This window comes from Gallus gallus, chromosome 8, assembly GCF_016699485.2.
Source record: "Gallus gallus isolate bGalGal1 chromosome 8, bGalGal1.mat.broiler.GRCg7b, whole genome shotgun sequence".
Taxonomy (NCBI): Eukaryota; Metazoa; Chordata; class Aves; order Galliformes; family Phasianidae; genus Gallus; species Gallus gallus.
In genome coordinates this window covers 2,846,983-2,859,091 of record NC_052539.1, presented here as the reverse complement: position 1 = coordinate 2,859,091, position 12,109 = coordinate 2,846,983, and the positions used below count along the sequence as shown (strand labels likewise).

The following is a 12,109-nucleotide window of genomic DNA, read 5'->3' as shown; positions in this document are numbered from 1 at the left end:
GTGGAAGTATTCTATCCATTGGATGTAGGGTTAACAAAGTTGTTTTTTGTTGGTTTGTTGTTGTTTTTATATTCATATAGGTGAATAGATTCAAAGTACATTTTAGCTCTGAGGTTAAGAACCAGAAAATTCAAATTAAATGTCTCATGCCTCTATTTGACTGAGTCTTAGAAAACTGCATAGAATTAACATCATGCACTAAAAATTCTGAATTAGTGTACTATATACTGACTGAAAATGTTATGCTTGTGGGAATATAGAATCATAGACTATTCTCTGTTGAAGACACTTAGTTGACTCACAGTTATCCCTTTTACAAAAAGAAGTATAAACTTGTGCAATTCATAGTACTTACAAGAAACCAGAAAACATTGCAGAACTATTTAGTCCACTAATTGAAACCTTGCCATGCATTCAAACAAAGTTTCAACTTTAGGTTGAACAATCTCACTGTAGTTACAGTTCACACAGTTAATTGAAGGTTTTGAATTCATTGGAATAGTAGAAATAATAAAAGATATTATTAATCTTTTTTTCTCATACATGAAACAGTGCATTAAATTAAGATTTTTTTCTAATTAGCTAAAGAAAAATCACTCATAATATAAAGGTCTGCTTGTGAAAATGTCTAAGAAATATGGCTTTATTCAGTAATGAAGAGCTATCTGGACAGTTTCCAGTCATCAATAGACCAGAGGATTTAGGACTGAATAGAAAACGTTGCAGTTGTCCGTTAATTGTTGGATGAATCTTTTTCACTTTCACTATTTTTAAAACTGATTCTGGATGTGTTTTTGTAGTTGTTACAGTGTCCTAGGAAGATCTGGTACCAAGAGAAGAACATATGAAGCAGAACTGCTTTCCCTTCTTTTCCTCCCTGCAAGATGCTGAGTGAAGAGGTAAGTACAAATTTTTCTTATCAGTGTTGCTGCAAGCTTTATGTATTTGGATGATGTGTAGCTGTTGGTGAGGATTATATTCTGTCTCTGAACAGAATGCTTTGGGATAAAAAAAAAAATCTGATAAATTAGGAAACAAATGTGAGAAATTCAAATTTAAAAACTTATCTGCATGAGATAAGCTTTCATTGAGAATTGTTTCTAAGTCTAAAATAGAGCAAATACTGCATCTTTTTGCTAGGAGTCTTCAGGGTTAGGAATGGTTGTTTCCATCCATACATACAGTAAGAATCTTTAATTACATCTTTTCACTTTCTGAGGATTTGGATATAAGTAAATGACAGTGGAAAGAGCGTGTTTCACACATTCTGTGACTGAACTGGTTTTCTCCACAGGAGAAAAAAACAATAGTTTTAAACATGAAGGGTTTTATTTTTAGCATTCACACTAAATGTGAAATTTAGAATGGGATATAAGTTTTTTATTAAAGGCTACTTACAATTTCTTTTTAGTCTGTCAAGAGAATTCAGAGGAAAATATTGAGGCCTCGTCTTTTGAATGGATTTCAGGATTTTTCACTCTTATCCATGCAAGAATTATACCTTTTTTATAAGTTTTAACTTAGAGAATGGTCTTTAATGTCTAGTCTAAGCTATTCATCCAATCTACTGCTTAAATTAAGAGGAAAAGATTCCTCAGTAACAATTGTTCCAAGCCACTTTAAGGGCCCTTGCCTTGTTTTCTCCATTGAAAGAAGAAGCTGTATCATAGATTACATGAACATAATCTTTTTAGGAGGCTGCAGTCTGATTAGGTAATTCTTGTTCTAAATTACAACTGAAACCGGGGAAGCAGAGTTTGTATTACATAATTTTAATCACCTATAAGCAAGATGTCTAAGCCAAGATGACCTCTTAGGTCCCCTTTTTAGTCAGTGGACAAAGGCTGATATCTTCAGAGATCTGACAGGTGATACTGACTCTGACCATGAATGGTGATTATTATGTGATTTACTCTATGAAACCTTTCTGTTAATTTGGAAATAAGAAGAGCCTTGTAATGTCTCACAGATGGAGCCATAACATTTCCTAGCCTTGAGATATAATGAACCAATTGTGTACTATGCTGCCTGGACTTTATTCTTGGTCAGGAAAAATAGATGAAAAAGCACAGAGATTAAAGACTTTTTTTTCCCTTTCCATAGTCATTGAAAATGCAAAAGATCACAAGTGAAAGTTAAACTACAGAGCTGATCCCTAGGAATCAGAAATGAAAGGCTGTTTCTTTTCTTCTGTCCTAAAGAAGCTTAGACGATTTAGGAAAACAATCTAGTACCATTTGCACCACAAAGTAGTTAAGTGAAAAGCTGTTATGAAAAAAACGCAGTTTTGTATGTGGATGTTGTTGATGTATGTCCTTCATTCTCAAGGATTATTAATGAGTTTTGATCAGAACTTTTTGGTTGAGTTATTTAAATTTATGTTTCCTTACAGTTTTGAGTAATATTTGCCATCCTAAATGAACTCTTTGTGTCAGAAAAGTGTGATGACGTACAGTGCAAAGATAGCTTTCTTTTCCATAAAAAGTAGTTGTAAATAAGGTAGGACCAAGAGACAATCAAAACTGAATTTCTGAATGATCTTCTTATCCTAAGGAACTTATCCCAGTTATAATTATGCCTACTGTAAAGCAAAACAGAGTAAATTTCACCATCAGAGGACATTGTTTTCTCACTGATCTCATTTCCACTGTTCTTTTCTGTAGACATATTTTAGGAACAGAAGATGCAATACATCTCAGATATATTTCTTCAATTTCAACTGCTGTTGATGTATAAGTACCAAATATTTCTTCCAGTGTTTTTTAGGTGTTAGGGATCCCTTGACATAGAACAGCGTGTGGCTGGCATTGAGGTAAAGTAGGGTGAATGTAAAAAGTGGACAACTCTGTTTTACATTTCTTTTCAGTTATTGTAAATGTATGTCTCAATGTAAGATATATATATTTATTTTATTTTATTTTTCATTTTTAAGGGGGGGGATACTGAGGGAGATTATTAAGTTTGATCTCATTTCAAGCATAACAAGTAATACAAAAGCCTTTCAGGGGAAAAGCATGTACATGCCATGAACTGGAAATGAATGTTTTTTTTCTGATTCAGTGACAATCCATTTCCATGTTTATAGATTTGCTGCTATAAACGATGTCTTCTGAAAGGTTATTTTTAAAATGTAATCTGTTATCTTAAGTTGGAAACATGTTACATTGTTTTTTGATCTTACACATAGATAAAAAAGAAATTGTCAAGGTAAGGGTAAGAACTGGAAGGTGAGAATACTTTTTCATAGGGTGCTGCATTTTCTTAGAATTCTGTGTAGCTAGTGATGACAGGAGATTCAAAGTCTCATTATCTTCTGAATTTTTTTCATTCCATTTCTTCTGAATATTGTAAGGTACATTTATTAACTCAGAGAGCTTGCCTGTCTTTGGAGGTCAGTTTTTCAATATAGCGTGAAGCTGCAGATTTGGCTAAAGTCAGAGAAGGTGATAAACACTAACAAGAAAGTTGCCACTCTCATTCTAGTTAGGTGTTGTGGGTTTTTTTTTTTATTATTGCTTGTTTCTTTTTTTTTTTAATTTTGTTTGGTTTGGTTGTGTTTATTTGTTTGTTTCTTTGTTTGTTTTTTGTACTATGCAGAGTTGAAAGACCAGAAATATCACAAAGCTTAACTTTCTACAGGTGAATGTCCCGTTTCTGTGCTGTCATGGATGTCTATATGAAAGGGTCTTATAGGGCCCCTCAAAGTCATAGAATAACAGTGCACTGGAGAGATTTGGAGCTCTGAAATTACTGTCATTTTACCAACTCTTTACTTAACAAATACAAGGCCATTTGTGGCACAGCAGAAAGTTCTCTTATAATTGACTACATTTAGTCTAGCCTGAGAAAATCCAAATCCACCTGTATAAATTCATGGAATATCCTAAATAAAGTGTTTACAGGCAAAATAAATGGCTTGCAAAATTAGAGTGTATGTGCATGATGCTATAAATGCTCATGGTTTTTCATATTATTTAATAAAGCTGTTAAGTCTAATTTACTTGATGTAGACCACTGGTAATGATAAGTTAATGTTACATTTTTTTGGAATTAGAATATGAAGTGCTCCATTCCAGTTGAAAGAAAAAATGAAAAAACTGTGTTAAATTTGTCATTGAGTGATATACTCATTATTGAATCCTACTATCTATAAAGTGTTAAGTCAAATGTGCCTTTAGGAATAAATTATTTCATCGATAAAACTCTGCCTCCTTATAGCAACACTACGTCTACTAATGAGTTAAAGCTTTACCCTACTGTGCTTTCTAATGTAATGAATGTGCTTCTTCATCATATTTATGCATAATAACTCCCTTTCTGTGTCTTTCTGGGTAAGGATTTTGCTAGCACTGCATTGCAGGGTAGGAAGGATGTTGTCTTTTAGTTATGAAGTGAAATGTCTGACTGAAGTGTTCTTTTTGCTGCATATACACAGACACATCAACTTCTTTAAGACAGAGTAGAAACATTACACATACACTAGCAACATTGAATCACATGGAGAATAAATTTGGACTAGTCATTCTTGAAAGAGCTAACAGGAGCTTTACTGTATTTTTCTGAGGAATTTTTCTCCTTTCTACCTATAGTCAGGACTTGATCTTCCACCTCCATAAACCTGCTGAAGGTTTTGGAATGTCTGTGGCAGGCTTCACCTCAGCTTGTTTCATCCAACTCTTTCCTAAACGAGATTTTATAATTCAGCTCCACACTAAAAATGACAAAATTATCGAAGCAGACAGAGCTATGTGAAACATGCAAGAGAAACTAATTCATTTTTGTCTGTCAAATATTTTGATATTCTGAAGCCATCCTATCATAACCTGATTGCATAGTGCTTGTTGTTGGTTTATTGTTTATTTGTTTTGCTTTGGGTTTATTTCAGAACTGTTTTAGGAACATACCATGATGGTAGTTTATCACCAGAGTAAAGAAGTTGCCTGTTAGGAATACATTTACAAAATTAGTTTTGAAAAATGCAAGTCTGTGAAGCCAGAGTCCTACACTTTGCCAGCCTACGCAGAGTTTAGTTTATCAGTGATGAAAGGATTATTGTAAACAATAGAAACTGTCGTGGAAATCACACTTCACAAAATTGTTACCAACTTGAAACTGTGGTTTGAAGATTGAAGACCATTCAGCTTTTTCGTTACTCAACTCAACTCAAAATTACATATTAATGAAAGTGCAGTTTTCTATTATGGTATAAAAATAGAGCTGTTTCATAAATTTCTGCACCATTTTAGTTAGTATTGTTCTGCATTATAAATGTAACTAAGATGCCCTTAATAGCAACAAATTTGCTGAAGACATCCATTCAGCTGATAAAATATTTCTTGTAGGAAAAAAAAAAAAAAAAAAAATTTTCAAGATATGTAACTACATATGGTGGACTTTCTAAACTTTTTCTTTAAAATATGATGGTATTACTCCTATTTTTTCTGTTAGATTAGAGATAACAGAAAAACATCAGAACAACCGTTTGAACGCCTAACCAAAACTGCTAGCAGAAAAGAAAGAAACAAAGTTTTCTTAATGGCGTCTTTTATCATTCTCTTGAAATCTGTGTTGTATCATTTTTATTAGCTGGTTGTACCTAATCTTTCAGGTGCTCACTGTAGGGTTAATTTTTTACTGGGAGGATTCTGTAATACTTGCACACATGGAATGTTTTCCCATATAAAAATAGACTCTGATCTGCTGATCCAAATTATTCCCCTCTATGCATGTAGCATTCCAATGATGTTAATGGAATTGCTCAAGTAAAGGCTGCTCATGGGGCACCTGGGAACACTAGTCTGTATTTTGTGGGGAGATTAAAAATATCACTTTGTCAGTATTGCTTAATATGTAAAACATGTTATGCAAAACCCAGTGCTCAGGGGAACAACATAAATTTCACTTTTATATTCCCATTATGCCAGGAGCTTTGCCAACTCATAAGCAAAAATATGTTCTTCTGTGCTCTTTGAATATAAAACAGGCAGCATACTTGGGAAAAAAAAAAGCATCTCTGGAGTTGTGTGACCTACTGATTTGAGTGTTTATTTTGGGAAAGAATTCCTCAAAGGAAAAAATTTCCTCCTTTTGTGTTAGGATCTTCATCAGACCTTAACTTATCTAAGAGTCTTTTGCATTCTTATCTGGTGGTTTATTTAGTTTTCCCTACCCACTCTAGATTTCTGAGACAATATTCAGAGATGATATATCATGCAATTTTTCTCCAGTGACATTTTCATAATCAAAAAATAGGTCACTATGAATTGATTAGCAAGAAAGAGAACTATGAATTGATTAGCAAGAAAGAGAGAAGTAAAACTTGGAAAAAAATCTAGATATTAATATTTGCCAACTCTTTCATCTTCTTAATGTGTTAAAAATATGTAAAGAGACATACTTCTTCAAATGTATATGGAGATTATTATCAACAGATGTGCTCAAGCTCAATTTAAGAATTTGTTGAAAGAAATGAGAATCTTTTTTTTTTTTTTTTTTGTGAGTCATTTTTTGGATAATTATTATTTTGAATCCAGGTTTATGAACTTTGGCTCTTCACATAGTCATCATCAGTCAGGAACATTCTATAGCAGAAGAACTATAAATACAGATATGAAAATCAACATTACTACTGTCTAATCTGAATATGTTTCCTCTTACACAGATTTCATTTTCTTTCAACTCTAAAATTTGTGGAACAATGTAAGGCATTATGCAGATTATGGAAGATCCAGAGAAACTGCACTGGATTAGTTTTAACTTGGGTTTTCCATGCAGTATGCAAGACTACAGCTGTTCAGTTGTACAGTCATGTGTAAAACACCACTTCTCAGTGACATTACATCTAATATTTATTTACTAGTCAGAATGGAAACACTGATTCCTACTTTACAGCTCTTGCAAACTACTTATATACAGCATCAGATTATTTATTCCAGTGTGGACCAGCACCATGAATCTGGGTAGATATGGCTTGTCTTGTCAGTGTCCTCTGGGGCTGGATAATGGCCCAGCCTCTACATGTGCTGGTTCCACCGCAAGTTTAGCTTTCAGTATGACACATCACATCATCATCAAATTATTCGTATTACAAACTATCTTCCTTTTCATACCATCTGACACATTTCTTCCCTCCATTTATTTTCAGATCTGATTAAAAAAAAATAATAATAAATTTAAAAGAAACAGAAACACATCCAGAGACACATTTCAAATTGTCAACTGTTTGTTTCATGCCAGGCTTTTCAGATATGTTTAACCCGTATTGGGATACTGAGTGATGCAGTAATTGTATTGTCACAACATGTTTTGATGAAAAGAAAACTAAGTATGATAACTTCAAAGCAGTAAGGGCTGCTACATCACTAACATAGGGCAGTTTTTGGTGTGATAAAAACTTAAAATTGTGTTTGGTCCCCTCTTGGTAAATTCCTGTATGCAGACATACAAATACACCATTTTTTTCCACTATGCAGCTGCAGTCTCTTGTTGAGGAATTCAAGATCCTGTAAACCCTCTTACTTGCAGCTCCATTTAGTAGTTTCCTGTTTCTTTGTTATCCAGAACAGTTTGTCTTGTGTGCCCTGTGGATACTTTCATCTTTACTTCTGGAGTCAGACTTTGGTAAATATTATAGGCATATTAGTGTAATTAACACAGTATTTTTGCATACAATGCTGTTTATTATTGCAGTGACTTGGAAGTTATCTAAGATGCTGTAGGTCTTATAAGTAAGGGACAAAGAGTACAGTATTCATGCAGAGGTATTTGTAGAGAAATTTCCCAAGTTTAATCAAGCAGTTGTCAACTTTCATCACTACGTATGAGAAGATGATTTTATTTTTAAGAATCTAGATTTTTTTTCTTATTATTATTTATTCCTTTCTGCAATCAGACATAGTGCATGAGTATGAATTAGGAACTCAAATACAATGGAATGATTGTGAGGAGCAATTTTTGAGTGTTTAGTTGTAGGAACAGAGAATGAAGTGTAACAGGAATCACCTTTTCAAGTCCATTTAGACTTTCTTAAGTCCTAAATAAATAAATAAATAAATAGCATCTGTTGTAAGCATGAATGATTGGTGGTTGCTTGCTGAGTGAGAGCAGCAGGAGACTTTGCTGTTAATCATCTATACTTCTGCCAGCAATCACTACAGCCAATGTAAGTGACTGAAGCACTTTACAGTTGCAGGGCAAGCACTCTCAATGGAAATACGAAGTACAAAAAAGAAAACATTGGCATTTCAGAAGTGAAAAGTGTTTTTACAACTCACAGAGAAAGTCTGTCAAAGATTTCTACCATTTGGATGGAGCAGGCACGTGTCAAAATAAAATAATAGAATATGAGAATTATAATTGAACTGCTCTTCTGGAGACAGTGATTGGTACAACATTTGTTATATATTCACATAAAGGGATTTTCCAACCATACTCCAAGCACATTTCAGGCCTAACTTATATGTTCACTGGGATATTTTTGAATCTTATCTCCTTCTGAAATAAACATTTGAGAAAGAAAGAACTACCACTCCTCTTACATTGATTAACTGCCACTCCTCTTACATTGATTATCATTCTTTTTGCAAATATTCTGCCATAATAAAATGATCAGGTTCACAGTTTACAACGGTAAATTCAGAATGAAGTGAAATACTACCATTCCTCTGTACAAAATAGAAATTAGTATTCATACTGGAACTTGATATGGAGCAAGGACAGTTACTTTAGTGAGACAAGAGATTGCAGAACACTGGCAGCAAATTGCAGCAATATTTAGCAGTAGTACCAAGCCCCAGCCAAGTCTCTTCAGGCATGAAAAACTGTTGACTAGAAAGGGAAAATTTGCTGGTAGTCATCTGCCTAGTAATATAAGCCAAGGACCTGGTTAAAAGCCTGCTTTACTTTTTTCGAAAGACAATTTTGAAGTTTTCAATTCCTGGACTTCATTAGGAATTCAATTTGAGAATCTTGTCAGTGTTGTTGCTAGCATTCCTTTCCTAGCTCATTAAGTAATACCACGGTTTTCACTATAGAATATGATGATTTTGGAATCTGATTATGAACAGAAAGCCTATTCAGAAAAAGACAGCATTGTGTAGTAATATTTTCTTATCCCAATGATTTCTTCCATTGCAAAAAAAAAAAGTTCATAGATCTGATGACTTGCTAAAGTTGGCTTTATACAATAAAGTTTGAGTTGCATTATGTTACTTTGGATTTTTAGAATGTTCTGTGTTACATATCTAAATGCCAGTGATGTACTCCAGCCCAATTTTGTCTGTATGTTTGCATGGAAAATAATTTGCAGAATGAAATTCCTGTTTCTTAAATTCTCTTACTTTGATACGCTTCAAGCATAACATTAAAATATTCAGAATGCCACACTTTTTTATTACAAATGCTGCATATCAGTTAAAATGCAATGATTTCTGAAAGCATTTACTGATACTTTATTTTCTTTCTTTCTTTTTAATATATTTGCTTTGGAAAAACACATCTGTCTACATGTTATACTGTAATCAAGTTTCATAACAGACAAAAGTACTTATTTGAATCTTAAGTTATGGCATTAAGACCATTTCAATACATCAAAATATCATCTAATACCTTCTGCAAAACTCTTATTAAATTTTTTAGCTGCAGCCAAAGTTGGCCTTGTTGAGCTGTCACAATCCTGTTACCATTTTCTACACGGGTGTTTGAAAGTGAGACTGCTGTGGGATGGTCCTGCATGCTGTAGCACATTTTGTTTTACTGAGATCAGGGCTATTATGTGGTTTCACAAGTATTCCCACAACTGTAGGACAAACTGTGTAGAGTCTTAGCCTGAACCTGCAACGTTTTAGAAGTGAGTATAACTGTTTTATTATCAGAATGTTAAATTCACATGAACTAAAGTAAAAAAAAAAAAACAAGAGAGAGAGAGAGCATGCACAGGATGTGGGTTTTTCAACAAGGTGATGTAATTATTATTGTGTTTAAGGTTATAACCCATTGACTGCCCCCTACAGAAGAGGACCAGACTCAAACTATATAATTCAGGGATCCTGTCTGGCAGCCTGCATTTCTGAGTGAGTAAATGAGTTATTTCTACTATAGAAATTCAACACAGGTAGAATTATTTCAAGGATGTCCTGGTTTTCCTTCAGGAAGTTTTCATGCCATCCATTAACAAGAGCTCTGGAGAATAGCTGTTCCCAACAATGATCTCCTCCACTGAGTTTATGTTTCCATTTATACTTGCAGCAGTTGATTTTAACTGATAAAATTTTTGAGGTGATAGCTTTCTATTCAGGAGACCAAAAGTCCCAGAGTTGGTACTCTTTCATTCCCTAGTGTCCCCTATGTGATGTGATCCTGTGCAACTAATTAACATAAGGTTTTACTTATAAATTCTAAGGAATGAATGAATTTTCTTCAAGTTTATGCTAAAACTTGTAATGAAATTGAACTATTTGTAAAAGCATTTTGGTGTTCTATTTTCCATTTTCAGCCAGTTTTAACAATCTCACTATTCTGAGCTCTCGTATGCGTTCTCTCAGAAAGGTGACCTATTATTACTTATCAACTCTCACTTATTGTAGGAGGTTTCTCACTCTGGTGAGAGTGTTGAAGCCTTACACTGCCTTCAGCAGTGTAGTTGGCTGGGAGTGGGATGGATTGCTCTACTGTAGTTTGTTATTTAGGTTAGAATGCATGTTTACTATGAAAATCAGTATTGTGTTTAAAAAAGGAGATCTTAATGAATAAAATAAGGTATTAATCATCACCAGGGTCTGCTGATGGCATGTTACGTGACCCTTACCTCTCTGGATTCTCAGTGAATCTTTTCATTTTTCTATCAGGTGTAAGCTTTTCATGACAGTGGCTTATCATGTGCAAACCATCAGTTCTGAAGTTTCTAAATGATACTGAAATAATTCCTATTTTGTCCTCAGTAGCATCTGTTATGTAAAGAACAGATTAACATGAGTTGCATGTTCATATCATGAATTCTTGACAGAAAAACTCTTTAACCTGGTTTAGATCTATGTACATTACACCTGAAAATAGCACATGCATTAGTTTGTTTTGCTATCCAGCACTTCTGGCAGTGAAAGAAATTACATGGTGACTTGTTCTGAACAACCTATGCTGGGTGTCCCTGTCTGAGTGATGGGGTTGGGCCAGCTGACTTCCAGATGTCCACTGCAACTTCAACCAATCTGTGATTCACTCTGTTTATGATCTTTCCGATAAAAAGGCTCCTGCACAACTTGCATAATATTATGTACTGAGTTACATTTGTTAAAGTAGTAAATTCACTGTACTGATATCATAACCTTTCTGCTTACCATGAGTTGTGGAGACTTCTCTGGGTTACACACCTCTCTGTTCCCCTTGAGAAGCTATTGCTGTTCTAATCTGAATATTATGTAGTAATATATAGTATTTCAGGGTTTCTTCCTACAATTTGAATAGGACTGTGAGTTGCTAACCTCTCTTCTGCTTCAGATACTGAAGTGTTAGTGGTGCCTTTGCCTTGCAGACATAGTAGTTTACAAGGAAGTTGTTACTCTGTGGCAACATTTTTGTTGTCAGCTTCTTTTCCTTGGCATGGCATATCTGTTTTATATTTTTTCAGAGTACCCGTTCTGTTCAACCATCTTATAAAATAAAATCACATAGCTAAATTATCATGAACTACAATCCACCATGTGAGATAAAGGCTCTTGAAACAGCCACGTATTTTTCTGCTACTGTCTGATGTGAGTTTGCAATTTGACATTAAATAATATGGTAAATTACAGAAGTTGTAACCAAGTACTATACTCCACTTACCTTGTGGATAAAAAAATATTCCATGTAGGCTATAGCTCTTCCCAAGAAAAGACTCTGAAGTGACATTTGCATCTCAAAAGATGTGGACTGGTTCAGCTGGGACAAAGGTGATGTACCTCTGCCAAATGATGTTTATTGTCAGGGAGAATAGTGATGATTCATTTCTACAGTCTATAACTGTACAGGTTATTTGAATCAATTATATTGAAATATAACTAATGATGTGACCTTATTTTTCAATTTTATATTAATCACATTCAAATTAAAATAGGAAAAAAATTGTAATGGC

The 12,109-nt window shown here is 34.0% G+C and overlaps 1 long non-coding RNA gene across 3 annotated transcripts in view; it reads left to right on the top strand.

Moving 5' to 3' along the window:
• LOC101750820 overlaps nucleotides 1-12,109 on the top strand; it is a 571,434-nt gene that overhangs the window by 436,017 nt on the left and 123,308 nt on the right. For all 3 annotated transcript variants that reach the window (XR_006940028.1, XR_006940027.1, XR_006940029.1), the window contains 2 exons: nucleotides 801-899; nucleotides 9,983-10,070. This is a non-coding gene — a long non-coding RNA (uncharacterized LOC101750820). The remainder of the gene's footprint in view (nucleotides 1-800; nucleotides 900-9,982; nucleotides 10,071-12,109) is intronic.